Here is a 20,286-nt window from a genome sequence, read left to right as displayed (position 1 = left end):
CAATAGCAAAGTTGTCGACTTAAGAATATACAAAACTTTAATTTGTTTTGCAAATAATTTTTTTTTTTAAATGCGTACTTATCAAGAGTTTTCGTTGCTCACCGACAAGCTTTTTTGAAGTGTATGTTTTGATTTTATTGAACAAAGATACAGAAATGTATTTGAAAAATGTTTACGAGGAAGGTAAACTTTCCGCCGGCGTTCACTTTTCTTTTCAAGCACCAGCATATATCTTCATCTCTTGTAGCACTTGGATATTGTAGTAGGAGTGTCTTTAGATCAAAGTGAAAAATAGAAAAAACAGAAATCGATTATGTGAAATAAAGATAAGGAGTAACGTTGATTTAAATCAGTTACTACATGTAAGTGTAATTATGAATAATCATATGTAAGAGCATTATGTTCATAACAAAATAAATAAGAAAAATAAGCAAATAAGAATACACATAGATATATCGAATTTTATTTGAGTAATACATGTACAGGAACAATTTCCATGCTGACTCATTGTTAGAAACTAGAATCCGTTACAAAACAAACTTCCCGGAAAATTTTAAATGCTGGTATCCAGATTAGTTTCAGTTTCTTTATCAGCTTAGATTAACAACTGATCACTAACCATTACAGACAGGGACAGACATGGTATACAGCGTTACATAATTTACACACATTTCAAATTGTATTACATACATGATCACATTACTTTTATAAATGATTTTGCGTTACAGATAACACACATACCACATATGTAGCAGAGTGCCATATCAAGTTTATACTATCGCACAAAATGTATCCTATCCGATCCTACCCAATCTACTCTATCCTACCCCATCCTACCTCATCCTACCACAATCCTACCCAATCTACCCCATCCTACACCAATTCTACCAAATCCTACCAAATCCTACCCGATCCTACTACCAATCCTACCCAATCCTACCCGATCATACTACCAATCCTATCAAATCCTACACAATACCCAATACACAATTCTTCCCAATCCTACTACCAAATCCTACGCAATCCTACCATATTCTACTACCCAGTCCTACTACCCAATCCTAATAACCAATCATATCCTTTCTCCTCTTACATATTAGCATTATGTATCCTACCCCATCCTACCCCAATCCTACCAAATCCTATCCCCTCTCCTCTTACAGATTAACATTATATATACTACCCAAACCTATCCTTTCCCCCCTTACAATGTAGCATTATGTATCTTACCACCCAATCCTATCCTCTCTCCTCATACATATTAACCATATGCATTTCCAAAGGTTTATATAATTCTTTGGTGTTTTCATGGTTTATAAATTGTATAAATTTAGTCATATGCTGTTAATTGATATACATGGTTGATTGAATATCGACCTAAAATAGGCACTTAATTACAAAATGATACTCGTCTTCCACTGTTGTTACACAAACACAGGCTATTATTTCTATACTTGACAAACTTTCTTTACACTGCATGGAAAACAATCTTAATGAAAAAGTATGTCATTACTGCCGCTAGCTTTATTATGACGTTCTGACTGAGTGTAATATTTCTAGTCATCACTACCGCTAGCTTTATTATGACATTCTGGTTGAGTGTAATAGGTCTAGTCATCACTGCCGCTAGCTTTATTATGACATTCTGATTGAGTGTAATATTTCTAGTCATTACTACCGCTAGCTTTATTATGACATTCTGACTGAGTAATATTTCTAGACATCACTACCGCTAGCTTTATTATGACAATCTGACTGAGTGTAATATTTCTAGTCATCACTGCCGCTAGCTTTATTATGACATTCTGACTGAGTGTAACATTTCTAGTCATCAATACCGCTAGCTTTATTATGACATTCTGATTGCGTGTATTATTTCTAGTCATCACTACCGATAGCGTTATGACATTCTGACTGAGTGTAACATTTCTAGTCATCACTACCTCTAGCTTTATTATGACATTCTGACTGAGTGTAACATTTCTAGTCATCACTACCGCTAGCTTTATTATGACATTCTGACTGAGTGTAACATTTCTAGTCATCACTACCGCTAGCTTTATTATGACATTCTGACTGAGTGTAATATTTCTAGTCATCACTACCTCTAGCTTTATTATGACATTCTGACTGAGTGTAATATTTCTAGTCATCACTACCTCTAGCTTTATTATGACATTCTGACTGAGTAACATTTCTAGTCATCACTACCGCTAGCTTTATTATGACATTCTGACTGAGTAACATTTCTAGTCATTACTACCGCTAGCTTTATTATGACATTCTGACTGAGTGTAATATGTCTAGTCATCACTACCTCTAGCTTTATTATGACATTCTGACTGAGTAACATTTCTAGTCATCACTACCTCTAGCTTTATTATGACATTCTGACTGAGTGTAATATGTCTAGTCATCACTGGCATTAGCTTTATTATGACATTCTGACTGAGTAACATTTCTAGTCATCACTACCGTTAGCTTTATTATGACATTCTGACTGAGTGTAATATTTCTAGTCATCACTACCGCTAGCTTTATTATGACATTCTGATTGAGTGTAATATTTCTAGTCATCACTACCGCTAGCTTTATTATGACATTCTGACTGAGTGTAATATTTCTAGTCATCACTACCGCTAGCGTTATTATGACATTCTGACTGAGTGTAATATTTCTAGTCATTACTACCGCTAGCTTTATTATGACATTCTGACTGAGTGTAATATTTCTAGTCATCACTACCGTTAGCTTTATTATGACATTCTGACTGAGTGTAATATTTCTAGTCATCACTACCGCTAGTGTTATTATGACATTCTGATTGAGTGTAATATTTCTAGCCATCACTACCGCTAGCTTTATTATGACATTCTGACTGAGTGTAATATTTCTAGTCATCACTACCGCTAGCTTTATTATGACATTCTGACTGAGTGTAATATTTCTAGTCATTACTACCGCTAGCTTTATTATGACATTCTGACTGAGTGTAATATTTCTAGTCATCACTACCGTTAGCTTTATTATGACGTTCTGACTGAGGTATATTTTTAGTCATCACTACCGCTAGCTTTATTATGACGTTCTGACTGAGGTATATTTTTAGTCATCACTACCGCTAGCTTTATTATGACGTTCTGACTGAGTGTAATATTTCTAATCATCACTACTGCTAGCTTTATTATGACGTTCTGACTGAGTGTAATATTTCTAATCATCACTACCGCTAGCTTTATTATGACGTTATGACTGAGTGTAATATTTCTAGTCATCACTACCGTTAGCTTTATTATGACATTCTGACTGAGTGTAATATTTCTAGTCATCACTACCGCTAGCTTTATTACGACATTCTGACTGAGTGTAATATTTCTAGTCATCACTGCCGCTAGCTTTATTATGACATTCTGACTGAGTAACATTTCTAGTCATCACTACCTCTAGCTTTATTATGACGTTCTGACTGAGTGTAATATTTCTAGTCATCACTGCCGCTAGTTTTATTATGACATTCTGACTGAGTGTAATATTTCTAGTCATCACTACCGCTAGCGTTATTATGACATTCTGACTGAGTAATATTTCTAGTCATCACTAACGCTAGCTTTATTACGACATTCTGACTGAGTGTAATATTTCTAGTCATCACTACCGCTAGCGTTATTATGACATTCTGACTGAGTAATATTTCTAGTCATCACTAACGCTAGCTTTATTACGACATTCTGACTGAGTGTAATATTTCTAGTCATCACTACCGCTAGCGTTATTATGACATTCTAATTGCGTGTAATATTTTTAGTCATTATATCTAGGGTTATTATTACTCTCAGTCTGCGTGTAATATGTCTATTTCTGTAAGGTATATATCTAGGGTTATTATCACTCTCAGGTTGCGTGTAATATGTCTATTTCTGTAAGGTACATATCTAGGGTTATTATCACTCTCAGGTTGCGTGTAATATGTCTATTTCTGTAAGGTACATATCTAGGGTTATTATAACTCTCAGGTTGCGTGTAATATGTCTATTTCTGTAAGGTACATATGTAGGGTTATTATAACTCTCAGATTGCGTGTAATATGTCTATTTCTGTAAGGTACATATCTAGCTCCTCATACAGTATACTTATAGATTTGTAATTGTTATCATAATCCTAAATACTTCCGCATTGATGTCTGAGGTGGTAGCAGCTGATTATCTGAAACGTTAACAAACATCTTACATTTTGTATCATATTCTTATTATACATTGTATTTGTTCATCTTAAAGCCACTTTGATATATTTCCTTATATATTTCATTATGTTTCCGTGTTGAGTTTTATATAATGTCTGAAGTTTAAGTTCTAGTTTTAGAGTAAAATGACTTCTGTCAGGAGTTCACCATTTCAACACTGTCATCTACTGTATACTTACATGTTTGCCAGAAAACTGCGATATTTCCCCTCGCTGTCTGCTGTTGTTTCCCCTGAAACTGCGATATTTTCCCTCACTGTCTGCTGTTGTTTCCCCTAAAATGCGATATTTTCCATCACTGTCTGCTGTTGTTTACCCTAAAACTGCGATATTTTCCCTCACTGTCTACTGTTGTTTCTCCTAAAATGCGATATTTTCCCTCACTGTCTGCTGTTGTTTCCCCTAAAATGCGATATTTTCCTTCACTGTCTGCTATTGTTTCTCTTAAAACGTCGATATTTCCCCTCACTGCCTACTGCTGTTTCCCCTATAACTGCGATATTTCCCTCACTGTCTACTGTTGTTTCCCATTAAAACTGCGATATTTTCCCTCACTGTCTTCTGTTGTTCCCCTTAAATATGCCCTCACCCTCTGCTGTTGTTTACCCTATAACTGCTATATTTCCATCACTGTCTGCTGTTGTTTCCCCTAAAACTGCGATATTTCCCTCACCGTCTACTGTTGTTTCCCATTAAAACTGCGATATTTCCCCTCACTGTCTGCTGCTGTTTCCCCTATAACTGCAACATTTTCCCTCACTCTCTACTGCTGTTTCCCCTATAACTGCGACATTTCCCTCACTGTCTACTGTTGTTTCCCCTAAAACTGCGATATTTCCCTCACTGTCTACCGTTGTTTCCCCTAAAACTGCGATATTTTCCCTCACTGTCTTCTGTTGTTTCCCTTAAATATGCCCTCACCCTCTGCTGTTGTTTACCCTAAAACTGCGATATTTCCCTCACTGTCTGCTGTTGTTTCCCCTAAAACTGCGATATTTTCCCTCACTGTCTACTGTTGTTTCCCTTAAAACAGCGATATTTCCCTCACTGTCTACTGTTGTTTCCTTTAAAACAGCGATATTTCCCTCACTGTCTACTGTTGTTTCCCCTAAAACAGCGATATTTCCCTCACTGTCTTCTGTTGTTTCCCCTTAAAACTGCGACATTTCCCCTCACTGTCTACTGTTGTTTCCCCTAAAACTGCGATATTTTCCCTCACTGTCTACTGTTGTTTCCCTTAAAACAGCGATATTTCCCTCACTGTCTACTGTTGTTTCCCCTAAAACAGCGATATTTCCCTCACTGTCTACTGTTGTTTCCCCTTAAAACTGCGACATTTTCCCTCACTGTCTGCCGTTGTTTCCCATAAAACTGCGATATTTTCCCTCACTGTCTACTGTTGTTTCCCCTAAAACTGCGACATTTTCCCTGATTGTCTGCTGTTGTTTCCCCTTAAAACTGCGATATTTTCCCTCACTGTCTACTGTTGTTTCCCCTAAAACTGCGATATTTTCCCTCACTGTCTACTGTTGTTTCCCCTAAAACAGCGATATTTCCCTCACTGTCTGCTGTTGTTTCCCCTAAAACTGCGACATTTTCCCTCACTGTCTGCTGTTGTTTCCCATAAAACTGCGATATTTTCCCTCACTGTCTGCTGTTGTTAACCCTAAAACTGCGATATTTCCCTCACTGTCTGCTGTTGTTAACCCTAAAACTGCGATATTTCCCTCACTGTCTGCTGTATTAGTTCCGTTTGTTCCTCATCCTATCTCCCGATTTATTATTTACTTTAGTCTGTACACGTTTCTTCATTGATAGTAAGATGATAGGTGTGCGGTATTATAATTCGTTAATTAGTCAATTAAATCAGCTTTAGCTTCATAAACCAAAACATGGTCGATAAGACTTGTTCCGACAATGAATAATCTTGATGTCTACCATTCACAATACACAAACCACTGCCCTTACGATGTATCAATAACTTCCGACCAAACTCATTTACAACCTTATCATTATTTTTTCTTTCATTTATACTTATCAGTTATATACGCTAAAACATTTGAAGGTAAATGTACACGTCATTTCATAAAATAAAAAAAAAACTTTACTTAACCGGTTCTGCTATGCGTGTCACAACGTATATTCCTCCAACGTCAAACATAAAACATCGTCACCTTTCCCTGGCAGACACTACTAGGTGGTGTAAATTGGATACCCTACAGATAGCGGTGTTGTGACGAGTGAGAATAATGCTGACAACTCAACCGATTACATTTTAAAACAGGCCCAGGTGTACAAACACAGGTGGCTACACATGTGGGTGTAGCTAGTTTGTAGTGGACCAATAGAGTAAGTATTGAAACCAGGTTGAAATATATATACTATTTATTGTCAGGTAATCAACATAATCTACATATGTAAACATAATCTTCATTTGATTTCCTATTTTATTGCATTGATACGATGTATTTTAAAATTAACATGTATTGTGTACCTGCATGTCAATAGTGAAACTAGGTCATCGGTTCCTTTTTAGTCAAGTAATTTATCACTATCGATGCCCACGTGATTCAGAACATGTATTTGTAAATGTAATCAATCATATATTGACGGGAACGATATTTATTGTAAGCGATGACAGGGATATAAATTGTACAGTTAAGTTACCCAAAACGAAAGTAAACCATGCAGCCGCCATTTGCAAAATTTAAATAGCCATTGCATTGATAAAGATATGCAAATCAAAATTTTGATAAGAAAAACTAGATCACCATTATATGCTCGATTATCATCTAGATTTGATATATATATAAATCTTTGTAATTCCTCACATTGTTTACTGTTTATTTTGTCATTATCTGAGCGTGTCTATATAATAGCTCTCAAAAGAAAAAAATACGATCGATGTCAAATCGCATAATAATGATAACAGCTCTAGTCGGTCATTTATTAAACATTATTACTTCTTGACCTCTTGTTTTTTAAAGTATCTATTCATTCCATAATTTTCGTCGCCCATTCCTAGTTGGGAATTTATGATTTGGGAAATGCCTCACTTTCCTGGATTGATTGAACGTGTTATTTGTCGTAATTTTAATCAATTTTCATGTAGGCCTACTTAAACTGTTTTTCAAACTTGTTAGATATATAAAACTGATGTATCATGAATCTTTGACTGCGTCAAACCTGCATGTCTACATAATTCTTCTCTCTATTTTGTCTTTGTTTGTTTTATTGATTCTGAGTTGGTTTCATTGACATGTCAGTATTCATTTCTGTTACAAAATGATACGAGTATTTCCGTGACCTTTTGAGATTTTTGACGCGAGTACGTCTGCAACTTCGCCAGCAAAGGATGTTCAATACGATAAGTACTCTCCTTTTCAAAGTTGAACAGGAGAGTACCATATTGAACACCCTTAGCTGGCGAAGTTGGTGCATCTGTGGCCTTTTGAGATTTCTGAAGCCAGAACATCTGTAACCTTTTTTGTTTTTTGACGCGAGTACGCCTGTGACATTTTGGGATATCTGCAATTACTACAATTATATATTAGATTGTTTCGTTGGATATTCCCTGTTATAAAATACATCAGAACATCGTCCTAATGATCTGGTTATAATTATTAGGCTTGTGATGTAGTGATTGCTTACATCAGTATTATAGTTTCGATTGTTGAATAAAAGCCATGCCGTTGAATAAGAATTATGGGAAATACTGTTTGCACTTTTACTTCATACATCGACGTAGTAAAATATGAAGAAATATGCCCGTTGCTTTATATTTGTAGGTGTTGTTTAACAATATATGACCTGGACAATATGTAATATATAGATTTAGAAAATTAAAATAGTCCGACTATAGGACTCCTCTCCGTCCGTCTTGTACGTATCCGTATGTATGTAACGCCAAAGTTTGTCAGCACTCTAGCTGCTTCATTTCTTGAGAGATTTTGATCAAACCACACAATGATACAGGACCGTAATATATCAAAATTCGACTTTCAAGGTTTTGGATCAAGGTCACTGTTACTATTCTTAGTGCAGTGGTGGGGTGATGAGGTGACATGTATTGTTATAACAAAGCAATGTCCAGTATACTTATTAAATATAGTTTTTCAATTAAAAAAAAAAAAAAAAAAATTGTTGTCAGATAAGTACTTATGCTTATCTTTCCTCACAACTCGATATATACGGTTTATAAAAAGCTTGACTTAATTAGATTTAAGTATCAGCATTACATGTGTTATTAACAAAATATTCTTCACATTTATATTAACAGCCGTTTATCAAAAACATAATTCAAATACTTATACTCAATCAACCATATATTTATGTAACAAAAGGAATATACCTTAAACGTTTTCAGTTAAATGTTAAACACTAAGCATGCGTTTCGTGTGATCATTCTCTGTTCATACAGACAATGGAACCGGAAGCTCCACGGAAAGACCGCCTCTTGGTGGCCGCCATTGATTTCGGCACAACCTACTCTGGTTATGCATTCTCATTTCTGTCGGAGTACAATGACGATCCACTAAGATACAATTGAACCAGACTTGGATAGCAGGGACTGCCGCCCTGATCTCCGAGAAAACGGCCACCTGTGTCTTACTCGACCCGGACAAGAAACTCATTGCCTTTGGTTACCAGGCAGAGGATGACTACAATCAACTGATCGACGATTCTGAAGACGATGACATCAGTGATAAAACATACGAGAGATACTACTTCTTCAAACGATTTAAGATGTTATTACATAAATGTAGCGGGGTAAGTCATAATACACTTCTATTGTGTGATTAGAGTTGTACTTTACTAATATTTTACACAGACGTTGGTATCTGTATAGGTCAACATTGGGACCTATGATATGCGACCAACATCGATACTCTTATTGTGTTCGGATCAAAATGTGTTCAAAGAAACTTGTGCTACAAATATTATTGATAACGGTTTACTTATTTGGTAACAATATGTTCCTTATTTGGTACCAACATGTTCATTATTTGGTACCAACATGTTCCACATTTGGTACCAGCATGTTCCACATTTGGTACCAGCATGTTGCTTATTTGGAATCTACATGTTCCGTATTTTGTAATGTGCAATTTTCTTAATTTTCATCCATAATAGTATAACTGTGTCAGTATGATTTTACTTGTATATATCTTTGTAACAATCCACCATTGAAGCAAATGACGCCTGTCCGCAACACCTGATCTTTTTCTCTTTGTACTTTTTCCAGGTTATACGCGTCAATCTACACATATACTTTTTAATATATATATGTATATTTTGATGTCTTTTGAGTATAAATTTCCTTTACATGTCGGTTTTTCTCCTGTTGTTTTCGACCAGTTTGAATTTTCCTCGTTAGTGTTTTTTCTTTCCTATTGTTTTCCCTGTTTATAAGTCTAACCAAACTACTAGTTTTCCTACTGTACATTCTCCGTAGATAATAATTAAAAGTTAGCATGCACGTAAGTAGTACAATTGTGTAGTAGAGGTAAAAAAATCTGCTTGTGTGACACAGTGTATGATTTTGATTGTTGTTTAGAGGAGCATCTTTTATTTTGATTTGTTTCCCTTCATCAATCTATAACATTATTTATGAAAAGAAAATACATTTTTTTCTCATAGTTTCCTGGTAGATATATGTTAACCTGTGACTCACAGTTTCCTGGTAGATAGTAGTTTACCTGTGACTTACAGTTGTTCTCACAGTTTCCTGGTAGATAGTAGTTACCTGTGACTCACAGTTTCCTGGTAGATAGTAGTTTACCTGTGACTCACAGTTTCCTGGTAGATAGTAGTTTACCTGTGACTCACAGTTTCCTGGTAGATATATGTTTACCTGTGACTTTAAGTTATTCTCACAGTTTCCTGGTAGATAGTAGTTTACCTGTGACGCACAGTTTCCTGGTAGATATATGTTTACCTGTGACTTTAAGTTGTTCTCACAGTTTCCTGGTAAATATTAGTTTACCTGTGATTTACAGTTGATCTCACAGTTTCCTGGTAGATATTAGTTTACCTGTGAATTACAGTTGTTTTCATAGTTTCCTGGTAGATAGTAGTTTACCTGTGACGCACAGTTTCCTGGTAGATATATGTTTACCTGTGACTTTAAGTTGTTCTCACAGTTTCCTGGTAAATATTAGTTTACCTGTGATTTACAGTTGATCTCACAGTTTCCTGGTAGATATTAGTTTACCTGTGAATTACAGTTGTTTTCATAGTTTCCTGGTAGATAGTAGTTACCTGTGACTCACAGTTTCCTGGTAGAAATATGTTTACCTGTGATTTACAGTTGTTCTCATAGTTTCCTGGGAGATAGTTGTTAACCTGTTACTTACAGTTGTTTTCATATTTTCCTGGTAGATAGTAGTTTACCTGTGACTTTCAGTTGTTCTCACAGTTTCCTGGTAGATAGAAGTTAACCTGTGAATTTCAATTATTTTCATAGTTTCCTGGTAGATAGTAGTTTACCTGTGACTGACAGCTGTTCTCACAGTTTCCTGGTAGATAGAAGTTAACCTGTGAATTTCAATTGTATTCATATTTTTCTGGTAGATAGTAGTTTGCCTGTGACTTTCAGTTGTTCTCACAGTTTCCTGGTAGATAGTAGTTTACCTGTGACTCACAGTTTCCTGGTAGATATATGTTCTACCTGTGACTTTAAGTTGTTCTCACAGTTTCCTAGTAAATATTAGTTTACCTGTGATTTACAGTTGATCTCACAGTTTCCTGGTAGATATTAGTTTACCTGTGAATTACAGTTGTTTTCATAGTTTCCTGGTAGATAGAAGTTAACCTGTGACTTTCAGTTGTTCTCAAAGTTTCATGGTAGAGAGAAGTTAACCTGTGAATTTCAATTGTTTTCATAGTTTCCTGGTATATAGAAGTTAACCTGTGACTGACAGTTGTTCTCACAGTTTCCTGGTAAATAGAAGTTAACCTGTGAATTTCAATTATGTTCATAGTTTCCTGGTAGATAGTAGTTTACCTGTGACTGACAGCTGTTCTCACAGTTTCCTGGTAGATAGAAGTTAACCTGTGAATTTCAATTGTATTCATATTTTCCTGGTAGATAGTAGTTTGCCTGTGACTTTCAGTTGTTCTCACAGTTTCCTGGTAGATTGTCGTTTACCTGTGACTTACAGTTGATCCCATAGTTTCCTGGTAGATAGAAGTTTACCTGTGAATTACAATTGTTTTCATATTTTCCTGGTAGATAGTAGTTAAATTGTGAATTACAATGGTTTTCATAGTTTCCTGGGAGATAGTAGTTAACCTGTGACTTACAGTTGATCTCTTAGTTTCCTGGTAGAGATTAGTTAACCTGTGACTTTCAGTTGTTCTCACAGTTTCCTGGTAGATTGTCGTTTACCTGTGACTTACAGTTGATCCCATAGTTTCCTGGTAGATAGAAGTTTACCTGTGAATTACAATTGTTTTCATATTTTCCTGGTAGATAGTAGTTAAATTGTGAATTACAATGGTTTTCATAGTTTCCTGGTAGATAGTAGTTAACCTGTGACTTACAGTTGATCTCTTAGTTTCCTGGTAGATAGTAGTTTACCTGTGACTTTCAGTTGATCTCTTAGTTTCCTGGTAGATAGATGTTTACCTGTGACTTTCAGTTGTTCTCACAGTTTCCTGGTAGATAGTAGTTAACCTGTGACTTACAGTTGATCTCTTAGTTTCCTGGTAGATAGATGTTTATCTGTGACTTACAGTTGATCTCTTAGTTTCCTGGTAGAGAGTAGTTTACCTGTGACTTTCAGTTGTTCTCACAGTTTCCTGGTAGATAGTAGTTAACCTGTGACTTACAGTTGATCTCTTAGTTTCCTGGTAGATAGATGTTTATGTGTGACTTACAGTTGATCTCTTAGTTTCCTGGTAGATAGTAGTTTACCTGTGACTGACAGATGTTCTCACAGTTTCCTGGTAGATAGAAGTTAACCTGTGAATTTCAATTGTATTCATATTTTCCTGGTAGATAGTAGTTTGCCTGTGACTTTCAGTTGTTCTCACAGTTTCCTGGTAGATAGTAGTTTACCTGTGACTCACAGTTTCCTGGTAGATATATGTTCTACCTGTGACTTTAAGTTGTTCTCACAGTTTCCTAGTAAATATTAGTTTACCTGTGATTTACAGTTGATCTCACAGTTTCCTGGTAGATATTAGTTTACCTGTGAATTACAGTTGTTTTCATAGTTTCCTGGTAGATAGTAGTTACCTGTGACTCACAGTTTCCTGGTAGAAATATGTTTACCTGTGATTTACAGTTGTTCTCATAGTTTCCTGGGAGATAGTTGTTAACCTGTTACTTACAGTTGATCTCTTAGTTTCCTGGTAAATATTAGTTTACCTGTGACTTACAGTTGTTCTCATAGTTTCCTGGGAAATAGTTGTTAACCTGTTACTTACAGTTGTTTTCATATTTTCCTGGTAGATAGTAGTTTACCTGTGACTTTCAGTTGTTCTCAAAGTTTCATGGTAGATAGAAGTTAACCTGTGAATTTCAATTATTTTCATAGTTTCCTGGTAGATAGTAGTTTACCTGTGACTGACAGCTGTTCTCACAGTTTCCTGGTAGATAGAAGTTAACCTGTGAATTTCAATTGTATTCATATTTTCCTGGTAGATAGTAGTTTGCCTGTGACTTTCAGTTGTTCTCACAGTTTCCTGGTAGATAGTAGTTTACCTGTGACTCACAGTTTCCTGGTAGATATATGTTCTACCTGTGACTTTAAGTTGTTCTCACAGTTTCCTGGTAAATATTAGTTTACCTGTGATTTACAGTTGATCTCACAGTTTCCTGGTAGATATTAGTTTACCTGTGAATTACAGTTGTTCTCATTTTTTCCTGGTAGATAGTAGTTACCTGTGACTCACAGTTTCCTGGTAGAAATATGTTTACCTGTGATTTACAGTTGTTCTCATAGTTTCCTGGGAGATAGTTGTTAACCTGTTACTTACAGTTGATCTCACAGTTTCCTGGTAAATATTAGTTTACCTGTGACTTACAGTTGTTCTCATAGTTTCCTGGGAGATAGTTGTTAACCTGTTACTTACAGTTGTTTTCATATTTTCCTGGTAGATAGTAGTTTACCTGTGACTTTCAGTTGTTCTCAAAGTTTCCTGGTAGATAGAAGTTAACCTGTGAATTTCAATTGTTTTCATAGTTTCCTGGTATATAGAAGTTAACCTGTGACTGACAGTTGTTCTCACAGTTTCCTGGTAAATAGAAGTTAACCTGTGAATTTCAATTATTTTCATAGTTTCCTGGTAGATAGTAGTTTACCTGTGACTGACAGCTGTTCTGACAGTTTCCTGGTAGATAGAAGTTAACCTGTGAATTTCAATTGTATTCATATTTTCCTGGTAGATAGTAGTTTGCCTGTGACTTTCAGTTGTTCTCACAGTTTCCTGGTAGATAGTAGTTAACCTGTGAATTACAATTGTTCTCACAGTTTCCTGGTAGATTGTCGTTTACCTGTGACTTACAGTTGAACCCATAGTTTCCTGGTAGATAGAAGTTTACCTGTGAATTACAATTGTTTTCATATTTTCCTGGTAGATAGTAGTTAAATTGTGAATTACAATTGTTTTCATAGTTTCCTTGGAGATAGTAGTTAACCTGTGACTTACAGTTGATCTCTTAGTTTCCTGGTAGATAGATGTTTATCTGTGACTTACAGTTGATCTCTTAGTTTCCTGGTAGATAGTAGTTTACCTGTGACTTTCAGTTGTTCTCTTAGTTTCCTGGTAGATAGAAGTTAACCTGTGACTTACAGTTGTAATTTTCATTCCATTATTCACATGTATCCCCAGAGATAATTTCGTTGTGTCTCTCTAAATACTTAACCACATGTGACGCAGTTTAACTTTAATTGAGTTCCATCAGCGACCATTCCAACAATATTATTCCTTTGCAGGATTGATCTTCAGTGTAGTAATAACGTTGTAGTTATTTTCCTACTTTGTTTCGAAGGGTCTTACCAGAGAAACAAAGATAGAAGATGAAACTGGGAAGAAGCTCCCGGCAATGCTGGTCATATCCCTGTCTATCGGGTACATGAAGGATCACCTCCTAACACTCATCAACAAGAGATGTATTGGCGTTACGGAAAACGACATCCACTGGGTCATCACCATCCCTGCCATCTGGGACGATTCCGCTAAACAGTTCATGCGTGAAGCTGCTGTCAATGTAAGCAATCGTAAACACCACGCCGTTACATGTATATATTTTAGTGATCATCTGTCATCGTTAAAGGCCCTTACTCGAAGATCAAAGCTGTTATTTCTGATCACGAAGTGCTTTAAACACAAGTATGCTGACCTCACTTAATATATAAATTGGCTGACCAAATTATTTTGATAAGCATTATTAAGTCTTCAAGTCTGGTAGTGATCTTAATGCATATTTGTATACTTAAATATGTCTTAAAACAGAAGTCAGTTGCGGAAACGAGCCGTATACAATCAAAATATTCCGCCTTCCGGGATGAGATTTCAGTGGGCATAAATGCAGATTAGTAGTTTTTGTGTTATATTTTGTGTTTGTAGACCATTTTCCATTTAACTTTTTTTTTCATTTTCGGTTATAATGCACTGTACAATGATTACTCTTTAAAGCTTAAATGTGTTATCGCAGCAAAAATATTGTAACTAAATGGTTTAGTAATGAAATATTTCATTGAATAATATGAATACTAAAAACACATAACACACATATTACATATACGTTTATATAATGTAGATATATTTACGATCTACTAAAAAACGTTATTCTCCACAGTGTGGCATACAATCTGATCAACTGTCCTTTGCACTGGAACCAGAAGCAGCATCACTTTATTGTCAATTAATGAAGGTGATATTGACTGACGAGGGCACACCTACTAGTGCAGGTGCGCAGAAGAAAGGTTTTAGGTCGTCCAGATCTGGCGAGAAGTACATGATACTGGATCTTGGAGGTAAGCTAACGACTACGACGACGACGATAAAGCAACATTAGTCAGACAGACGTTACACATAGTTACTGTATGACGACAGTTACGTTTGCCGGATAGGGGTGTGTCCAATACAAGGGCTATTCAATAACTTCTGTCACTACTATGCAAATAAAAAGTATTCACTATCATATTACCGTTAAGCCATTTAGATACCAATACAAGTATCAAAGTTCAGCAAAACCTGGCAAGAGTAAGTTAGGTATAGATGAGTGTTCTTTACTCCTGACCAGTGACACAATTGTAAATGCTGTACACTACTTTGAGGTAGTGCAATAGAGCCTACAATATTGACCACACATTTGAATCATGACACAAGGGAACATTTATTAAATTAACCACGTGTATATTTATGATTAATTGACCATGCCAGCCGACAATGTTTCAACTCTTTAGACCTATTTCTAGTTTCTTCTTGGTCGCCTTCAAGGCATCATTGAAGACTTCTGAAAGGACGAAATAGCTGTATGATGCAGTTTAAATCGTTTTGGCTCTATTGTATCTTACTCTCTGTTGAGAAAGGTTTTGAAAGTTGCTAATATCTTGTTTGTCTTTTGCACAATCCTTTGAGATTGCAGGTGGTAGGTACAACTTGTGAAGGACTGCTCAGACCCCAAAATTAATCGTAACCGACTTGTCACGATTTAGTTATTTTGAATAGTGTTACAGTAAAGAATGTAAACATTTATTTACGCTCTTTTGAAATCCAATATTGTAAATTGTGTTTATTGAATCATAAGTCTTTTGTACCTCTCCAGCCAGATTTCATTTCGACGTCATTCAATAGAAACGTATTAGTGCTAATGTGCCGTCCTATAGGTCATTGCAATATCTGACAATATGCCATGTATACAAATGTTATCATAATAGATAATCTTCTATAATTAACAGGAGGAACAGCGGACATAACAGTCCATGAACATCAGGTGACTGGGAGTCTGAAGGAGATTCACGAGCCCTCAGGGGGACCGTGGGGAGGAACGGCTGTTGACAGGGAGTTCCTTAAATTTCTGGCGGAAATCTTTGAAGAAAAGGCAATAGAGAATTTCAAACGAAAATGTATGCCAGACTACGTTGAATTTTGTAGAGATTTCGAAATTAAAAAACGAACAATTAAAGCAGATACCACTGGGAAAGTGAGCCTCAAACTTCCACCTTCTTTCAAAGAAGCATTTGAAGAAAGATCAAACAACTCTTTCAACAATGCTCTGAATAGCTCTGGATACTCAGAAAAAGTAAAATGGGTAGGAGGAAAATTGAAAATAGATGCAGATGTCGTGAAAGGTTTTTTTGAAGTACCGATACAGGAAATTGTCCGCCATGTAAGCAAGTTGTTAAAAAAAGTAGGGAGGATCGAAATGATTATGATGGTCGGGGGATTCTCGGATTGTGAACTTGTGGACAAAGCCATTCGCGACAACTTTCCCGGTATTGCGATTTTGAACCCAAAAGAGGGTGTCCTTGCTGTTTTGAAAGGCGCCGTGATATTTGGACACAAACCATTGGCGATTGTGTCCAGGGTTGCCAGGTATACATACGGCTATGAATCTTGGCCGAAATTTGACCCCAAAATTCATCCACCAGAGCTGAAAGTGAAACTTGGCGACATGGAATGTTGTAAAGCGGTCTTTCAGCCCTACATTGAAGTTGGGACTGATATAAATTGTGGCGACTACATTACATCTACACACCGCCCGGTATCTGATGATCAAAAAGACATGGCTATCAACATTTACGTATCTGAGGAGAAGGATCCGAAATATGTCAATGGCCCCGATGTGCGACTCCTTGGAACTCTTAAACTCCCACTTCCGGCTTCGAACCTTGGATCGAGAAGAAAAGTACATGGCCGTCTTCATTTCGGAGCAACAGAGGTTATGATTGAGGCGGAAGATGCAGATACTGGAAACATTCACAAGGCAACGTTTGACTGTTTGTAAAGAATCAAACTCTTGACAACATTGGCCATGTATTTGACTTGCAGACTTGATACCGGCCACTTCACAGCTGACAATTCGATTAAATGTAAACTTTATTTTACAGTAGCTGCGAAACAACTTGTTGCGCAGACGTGATATAGAACTTTAAAAATTCCGTGATCAGTAACATCAATCACTTGATATGTTGTTGGTCATGTTAAATACATAACATTGCTTTGTACCTTAGTAATAACCTTTAGACAGACATAAATTATTATAATTAGAGCCTCGGTAATATAACTTATAGTGTATATTTATACTTTCAGCCATAGCTCTGCCCAATGGCGTTTTTTGTTAATTAATCTCATTGTGCTTTTGGAACGAGTTTTGTAAATTAGAATTTGCTAGAAAATTATCTCGGTTTTCGTGAGAGAATGACATTATATACAACCCTAACGTCCCCTCCAAATATAAAAACGACAATCTTATTTGTTACCAAATTGATTGATCTCGTTTTGGATTCCAAACTCAAAGCAACATTATGCTACATGAAATATTTCAACCATCTCTCATAGTCTTCTTCAGACAATTTTATTCCTGTGCATTTTACGCAAAACAACTATGTTCGGTCCTCTAAGAATGGAATGCCTCTTGTTGGTACTTTCTGTGTGGAAAACCACGAAGAAATTGAAAGTGTTCTCATTGCCCTGATTATTACTCATTGGGTCATATTTCCCTTCTTTCTGGCCTCCAAAACCTGGCACAGCCTTAATGACCCTGGCTGTTAATAGGACGTTAAACATAAACAAACCAAACCCTTCTTTCTTCATTCTACTATGCTTTCTGCTGTGAGAACAATACACATATCTTAACATAGGTAAAATAGAGTAATGCAGTCAATTTCCCAATTTTCCCTATTATAAGAGTATACATGTCATTTGTTTCTCATGAAATATTACTTTCTGATGTCTACATGGTATACATATTGTATGGTACATAATATTTCTCAGCATTCAAACATATGAAATGGAAGTCGATGTTCAAAGAAATACTTTTCTTGCCATGTTACATTTATGTGAACTAAAACATCTCGGTAGAGGCTTATTGTATGAGGCAATAGTTAAGGTCAAACTGTAAAGGTCAAATTAAACAAAAGTTTGGCCAGGGTTGAGATTAATGGCCAGCATTTAGGACTCTCCCGTGCTGACTGCTTTATTTCTGTACATATTTTGTTAAGTGTATTTCTGTTGCTTTCTTGTATTATTTTGCAGATGTTTTATATGAATGCGATTATATGGTTAAACTCGATAAGAGCCACTACGGTTTTACAATGATCATGACAATGGTATTTTGTACTGTTGCGGTGTATTAAGAACATGGCACCGCTCTACAAATAGTGGTAGATTTATCTATTGTATTGGTAACGTTGTATCACAGACACTTAGATATGTACGATAGCGAGCCTAACCTTGATTTGAACGTGTTTCTGGAGACTTTGTATGAGTAATAATGTTTTGTGTGACAAGCTGTTCAACGAGCTTGTGACTGGTCAAAATCCATATATTTACTTATCTTAAATGTGTTTTCATCGTTGCCAATCCGTCGACCTGACGTTAATAGTGTGCATTTTAATGTTTATTGTCATACATATATATGTTTTATATTGCAGACATATTTGCGAAAATGTGACTTCGTCTTTTGTTATAAGTATATAATATTATACAAAGATATGTCGATTGTAGTGAAATCATATTTATTTATCGGGTTATATAGGGTTTAGAGTTCACCTGAAGAACTACATATAAAGTAGATTCGGGAATATTTGGTTTCGTGTCGGGTATATTTTGATATTTAGATATCAAGGTGTCTTCATCAGTGATCACATTTTGTTTTGACAGGGCCCTATATAAATTTAGCTTGTGTATACGTAACCAGGATAAAAAAAAATGTTTCTAAACTAAAGTGAAATAAATGATGCAAATAGTGTATGACAATGTGTTAGTATTGTTATTCAAACATTAGCATAATTAGTTCAATGATACTAGGAAATATCAAGATAAAGTGTCCGTACCTTGTCACATTTCATGTTTATTGTAGCAACTCCACATCTTGAATAGAAACACATGCTTTTGTTTACATCTGCTAAAATACCATTTCCCAAAGTCAATAACGAATCTGTCAACGTTAGAAAATAGTAAACGTACAATTTATAAAGACACCATTTTATTATCAAGATAGATTAATGACCAAAAAATTACATATTACAAAGTTGCCCACTGGTAACACACTCGGCTGGTATCTAAGCAACCGGGGTTTGATAAGGTATTAGGTTCGGACGTGATACTAGTAAGATACGGAGTAACCTTTCCAATCACGTGAGTTTTCCCGGGTACTTACTATTCCTTTCAACAGCAAGATCCTCGAGCTCTTCCATCCGGGCACACTGTATGAGAAAACAAAAATGAAAGTAGCATATTACGTTTTATGTTAAAACATTTACGTATATATTATAACAATCAAACACAGGTGTAATTACACATGTATTTATATTTTGTAATATTGAAGCCATGCTGAAATAATTGTTATTTACTTTAAGATGACATAAATAAACTGCGTCTATGAAATGCAAATTTAATCTTAAATGTGAATATCTATTGGATTCACTTCAGTATACTGTATTGATTGCAGTGTTATGCACAAATAAAAAATGAAATTACCATAGCTGTTGATAGGTTGTTAAACAATACAAAACCGTACCAATCATCAGTCCTTGGTCATTTAAATATTTGAGTGATATCGATGTGTAATGTGATTAAGGACGTGTGTGTATAATTATAAATATATATATTAAAAGGGAAGAGCACAGTTATAAACGACAATAGAAATATGAATTGTATCGACAATCTAACGAAAGCTTTTAACTGACGCTAATGATGTTTTGTTACCGCCAGGATTGTACAAATGTAATTATAACTGAAGGTTAAATAACTGATCAAGATTTTCATTGATCAACTCATTCTTTTCACCCTAGTTATATATTTCAAATAACAGCTTAATTACAAGTACGAGTGAATAATGAAATGAAGATATGTTATAAAAGTGAA

The 20,286-nt window shown here is 35.7% G+C and overlaps 1 pseudogene; it reads left to right on the top strand.

The window, feature by feature from the left end:
* Window positions 1-6,531: 6,531 nt before the first annotated feature.
* LOC117329080 lies at window positions 6,532-19,899 on the top strand (annotated as a pseudogene).
* Window positions 19,900-20,286: the final 387 nt, after the last annotated feature.

The sequence above is a fragment of the Pecten maximus genome, chromosome 6 (assembly GCF_902652985.1).
Source record: "Pecten maximus chromosome 6, xPecMax1.1, whole genome shotgun sequence".
Classification (NCBI taxonomy): Eukaryota; Metazoa; Mollusca; class Bivalvia; order Pectinida; family Pectinidae; genus Pecten; species Pecten maximus.
The sequence above is the reverse complement of the archived record's forward strand: the minus strand, read 5'-3'. Positions and strand labels throughout refer to the sequence as shown.